Source organism: Ambystoma mexicanum, chromosome 8 (assembly GCF_040938575.1).
Source record: "Ambystoma mexicanum isolate Mex_15411 chromosome 8, UKY_AmexF1_1, whole genome shotgun sequence".
NCBI lineage: Eukaryota > Metazoa > Chordata > Amphibia > Caudata > Ambystomatidae > Ambystoma > Ambystoma mexicanum.
The window spans coordinates 803,969,856-803,975,674 of NC_090929.1; the positions used below are offsets into that span (position 1 = coordinate 803,969,856).

General features: G+C 52.1%; 1 non-coding gene across 1 annotated transcript; it reads left to right on the forward strand.

Annotated features, from left to right (window-relative positions):
• The first annotated feature begins 5,453 nt into the window (after positions 1 to 5,453).
• Positions 5,454 to 5,604, forward strand: LOC138474865 (5.8S ribosomal RNA). The gene has a single exon (XR_011269095.1). It is a non-coding gene; the product is annotated as a 5.8S ribosomal RNA (ribosomal RNA).
• The last annotated feature ends 215 nt before the right edge of the window (positions 5,605 to 5,819 follow it).

Here is a 5,819-nt window from a genome sequence, read left to right on the forward strand (position 1 = left end):
GTCGCACATTCTGAGGGTGAACTCGCTTCAGGGCATCATAGATTTCTATATCTCGAGCATTGGTCTTATGGTCACGAGTGTAGTCCGATATCCGGATAACAGGCAGGGATTCAGTGTCTGAATCCTCGACAGTGGTGTAAAAGCTATTATCCTGAACATTGATAGATGGTAGAGTCATAAGGGGTGCTGGGTAAATGCAACAGATAAGGTTGGAATGGGGAGCTTGACTCAAACTCTCCACTATTATATTGGTTTGACATGCTTGGTATCCGCTCTCCACTATAAGATTAACTTGGCAACCAATGTCCTTATTGTTCGCTTTGTTCGTTACAGTTATAAGAGTTTGGGTAGAGGTCTGTACTGCTGTACTTTTTCCAGAAGGACATACAGTGGAGATAAACTCATTCACAATGAGCATAAGTTCACGAAGGCCCTGGATATTATGGCACGAGTTGAACTCTTTCAAGATACTCACTTTAAGATTTGCAAACTGGGAGAAGGTGTAATCAGTTTGAAAAGCAGATAGCCTTGGGCCCGTGGTTAAGGTTAATGGAGAGGGAGTTAAATTCCCAGGGTCCCTCTTGGCGTATTCCTTTATTCCTCCCAACAAGGACATTACTACCGGTGAAAAGGCAGAGGAGATGGAATCAGTTGTGTCCTTTTCCAATGCTCGTTCTGGGATGACAAAGCCTGTAATAGTAGTACATGCTGATGAACAACCCAGGTCGTTGTTTAGATTCTTACTTATGGCATCATGTGCCTTGGGATTTTGGACTGTGCAGAGCTTACCCCCGTACAGCCTCTGTCTCCTCTGAGAGCTCAGGGCATGGATCTCGGTCACACGGTCCCTATTAGCCATAGGAGAGGCAGCAGCCATTCCCAGTCCATACTACGAGGTAACATCTCTTGCATCGAATGTGAAATTATTTGGGGCCTGTCTACTAGGCAGCAGATTTAAGAAATTCATACATGTTGCAACCCTCCATATTGAACCTCTAGGGTTTTGAAATGGAGGCCAGAGAGAAAGAACACACTGCACAGCTATCAAATAAATCAGAGCAGCTAGGGTCTACACATACAAGATCCTTGTCAGTAGTCGTATAACTGTGCAGAGCTAGCTCAGGATTTAAAGCTATTTTGAAACGTGAGGGCAAATCAAGTTTTAGATGCAAAAAGATTGCTAAAAAAGAGCAAGAGCATAGAATGGATCTGAGCTTACCCGCTCGGTAATAGATACCGAGCCATGCAGATCGAAAAGCACACGCAGCACGATCCTACTCTAACAGAGATTTATTCAGTGGCTTCAAGTGCCAGATGGGGACCATCGCACCTTTCGGCCAGAAATCATTGAGCAACAGTGTGCCCATGAATGTACGGTCGCTTCTGCTTAATCTGGGAAAGGTGCCGAGCTCCGACAGCAACCTGTGATCCTCGCGCTGTGCTGAGGGGGAGGTTAGAGTAAAGGACCCACTAACGTCCTTAATACGCCAGACCGTCAAGCCGCATCACAACCCTATTTGCAGCTGCCTCCGACAGCTCTGCGCAAACTTCACAAACTCTTTGCGGTCCTGAACTATCGATATCGAGGTGCCCCGCAGGCCTCTTCTTTGCAGGTTGTCTTTACCTCGTCGTTGACGAGCACCGCTGGGACCGAAGCTGCCACCTCAACGCCGAGTTCATTTTCTTTGAGGGATCTCGACGTTCTGTGGGTCCTGCTTTAAAGGAAGCCGCTCAAGAAGGATCCGTTGACGACCCGACGCCGAACTCCAGGGACATTGGGGTGGTAGAAACATTGTAGAAGGAAGTAAGACTTATAGAACAATATATGGACTGGTCTTGTAGTGTATCTTTATTTCACAGATTGCCCAGGTGGGGGGATCTCCACACAGAACTGTGTCTAGTGCTAGGGGCCAGTATTCTGCCAATTGTTCTAACCAACTGCTTTCCTCCTATGTCTATTGTTGGTTACCTCTATTAATTGATGTGTGTGACATTTAACCAGAGTACAGTTGATGCACTTTAATGAAAGCTAATAATAATTGTGGTACCACTTAGAACTGTATATATTTGCCATTGTAGATTTACTGAGCACAAAGTGAGTTATTGTGATTGTGTACATAACCTTGAACTTAATTATATAAAGACTGTGTTTAACTAATACAGTGTGTGGACATTCCTTTGTGGGTGCTTGGGAACTACACTATACTTAAGAACCAGCCTGCATCACCTCCTGAGAAGCTAGGCCCTGATTACTTGTCCATTGCTATCAACAATAGAGAATCTTGGCTGGGGTCCTCTGTGCCTCTCATCTACCATAAAGAGAGCAGGAGTACAGACACCCCGCTCCAGGCTTTACAGGCGGCTGGGTAGAAATGGTGAGGAGTAGGTAGTCATGGAGGCGGACCAGGATCGTTTTCTATCGGAGTGCGAAGGTGATGCAGCTACTGTTCTTGCGAGGGCGAGACAAGCTGCTTTTAGAGAGGGGAAGGGATATGGTGGGGGGATTGTTGGCAGGTGTCATGGAGAGGTTATGGGGGGCGGAAAAGGGTGGAGGGGGTTGTCTGTGGGGGGCTGCGCATTTATGAGATTGGATAAGGGATAGGGGCTCTGAGGTATGGGGGAAGGAGGGGTGGGATGATTGCAGTTGGGTGGGAGGTAGGGGTTGAGGGAGGGGAGGGTTTGGGGTGTTTGGCACGCCAGCGGGCTACTCTGTGTTGGGAGTTGGATTGGGGGCAGGGTGTCATGGCGAGGGGTATTAGGGAGTTTTCAATAGGGAGGGTGGGGGGTGAGTTTGTGTGGGAATGGAGGGGCTGGATGGGTTTCAGGGGAGGGAGGTGGTTGGCTCGCCAGAGTTTGGCTCCGATTTTTGAGTTTGATATGCGGCAGGGTGTCATCTCATGTTGTATTGGGGAGTTCCGGGAAGCGGTCCGAGGGAGGGTTGGGAGCAATGAGTTTGGGTGGGAAGGGGCGGGGAGGATGGTTTTCCGAGGAGGGAGCTGGTTGGCGTGCCAGAGTGCGGCTCTGACTTTAGGGTTCGATGTGGGGGGGTCATGTGGGGATTGGGAGAGTGGTGGTATGCTGAAGTGAGGTGGACGAGGGGATTTCTACGGGTGTGCTCAGGGAAGGATTGGTTGTGGGGCTTGAGAAGGTGGGAGCTAGTGAGCGGGTGGTTACGGAGTGAGGACGGGAGGGTGGAAGCGCAGGGTTCTAGGAATATGGATGTGTGTGGGAGGTCGATATTTGCGAGATTGGGTCGCCCTCTAGATGTGACACAGTCTTACTAGGTAGAAATCGACACAGTACATTTTCAGTGCGCTAACTGAATTTCAGATGTACTAAGAGCGTGGAATGCGACAAAATTTCTCTTGGGCACAATGTCTAGATGTGACAATCTAGAGAGGCAGAGTACAACAGTAGTTTTTCAGCGCGCTATCTAGATGTGACACAGTCTTATGATTTGTTTAGGCCTGACGAAGGCCAAACTTCACAATTCCATCTAACTGCAGCTTAGATGTAGACTAATATTCCAGACTAAATGGGGGTATGGTGCATGTGTGCTATCATTCACAGGTCTGCCTAAGTGTGGCATATGCAAGCATTCACAGTTCAGAGGTAGTTTAATGTGGAGTGGTATGGCTTTCTGGAGTAAAGTGATTGCTCTGCTCCCCACCCGTGCCACACTTACTTTAGTGGTAGGTGCTGGTTGACGGCAGGCTACTGGCGTCTCCTTCAGACACCTGCTGGCACTTTCTGGAGCCGCCTCTGTAGGAGCCCTCCTTTGCACCGGGTCCTTAGCCGCAGAAAGCTGCCCTGGAGTGGTCAGTGATGACTTTGGGGAGAACCAATCATAGGTGGTGGGAGGGCCGGGAGGAGGGAGGCAGAATCAGGAAGAAGGTGCCGGGAACAAACAAAGGCACAGAGGCCCGGGATGGACTTTTTCAAAGCAAATTTGGCCAAAATGGGGTCGCGCTACCTGATGCGATCACCTCCTTGCTCCGCTGTTACAGGAGCCAGGCGGCTGCAAGAGGATCACTAGACCTGAGGAACCATGACAAAAACAGCCCTCGGATGGGTGTGAGAGGCAGGAGGAGGGAGGCAGAACCAGAAAGAAGGTGCCAGGAACAAACGAAGGCACACAGGGCCTGGATGGACTTTTTCATATGGTGGGGGCATGTCAGGAAATGATGGAGCATGTGGGAGTGAGGGCTGGAGCACTTTGATATTGATATTTTATTTCTATTGCGCTCGTACACAAGTGTTTCAGAGCGCGAAAAGGTGGGAAGGAGGGGGGCATCTGGGTGTGAATGGGGGAAGGGGTATGTATGTCTGGAGAGAAGGATGTTGGTGTATGGGAAGGGTGGGGTAATCAGGTGTTGGTATAGAGAGGGCGGATGGCACCACCTGAGTGAGTCTGGAGGTTGAGGTGAAGCATATGGGTGTGGGGGTGGAGAATCTTGGTGTAGGTATGGAGGGATGGATGTTGGTGTCTCTGTGTGGGTTCTGAGGGAGGGATGGTGGCATGTGGGTCTGGAGGGAGGTAGTATTTGAATCTGGAACGTGTGTTTGAAAGGAGAAATAGGGCATTTGAGTGTGATTTGGGGCATGTAGGGCTAGGGTATCTACTTGTGAGTGGGGGCATGAAGGATCATTAACAGCGGAGCAGCCGGGGGGAGAGCTGCGGGCCTGACCTCGGTTGCATCCCAGACACGCACACCCACAGCCTGGGTCACTTCTCGCAGAGCAGTCCGGGGCACGTGGGCAATCAGGCGCCGGGGAGCGGGGATTCCCTTCCAACAGAGGGTGTCCCATGACCCAGCAGATGGATGGGGATGCCTGGCAGATTTGGGTTAACCTGAGGATGTCCCCAACCACGCACCAGAGAGGAGCACCACGCGGCCCCCCTATCCTCAGCCGGCAGCTGTGCTGGCTGGGGGCATGCACTCCTCTCTTTGACCCGCCAGCGGGCAGACATTGGCGGGCGCACCCCTGTCAGCAAGGAAGCCCCGAGTGGGGGCAGCCGAGAGTTGAGGGAAACCCGACTGTTCTTGAGGGGTGCCTCCCCAGACAGACAGGGGCCAGGCACGAGCCCTGAGCCATGGCGCAGCAATCTTACACGATGGGCGGGCATTGAGATTCCCGCCACCCACATCTGTGGGCGAGCGATGGCCAGGCCTGCTGGTGCAGCAGGTGACCTTCCCTCTTGCCCAGTTACCTGGAGCTCAGCCCATGGATGAGTCAGGTGGGCCGGTGGCAGAGCGGCCTGCCTTCATCCCCCTGGGATGTGCTGTGCTGCTGCGGGCTGAGCACCTGGACATTTATTTTTGTTTTAAAACCACAATGGTCTCGGCCGAGCTAGACTGAGCTGTCTCGCCACAGACGGCGCTGCCTCCCCCCTGGCCACTCCTGCACGTGCAGGGTCAGGCCGACGTCTGGAACAAAACAAATTTGCCTGTGACTCTTGTCGGTGGATCACTCGGCTCGCACGTCGTTAAAGAACGCTGCTAGCTGCGAGAATTAGTGTGAATTGCAGGACACATTCATCGACACTTTGAGCGCACCTTGTGGCCCTGGGTTTCTCCCGGGGCTACGCCTGTCTGAGGGTTGCTTGTCCATCAATTGCCCCAGGGTTCCCTCCGAGGAGCGTGGTTCGGGCCGTCACAGGGACCCCATTCCCTTCGTCCCCCTAAGGTCAGACCCCGATCAGCACCGTCGCAGGATCCCTGGAACTTGGCAAGCAGGCTTATTGCTGGTGCATCCCAGCCTCCCCAGTTTCCCCGCCTCGTGCGGGTTTCGGGTGGCCGGTGCACCCTGAATGTGGT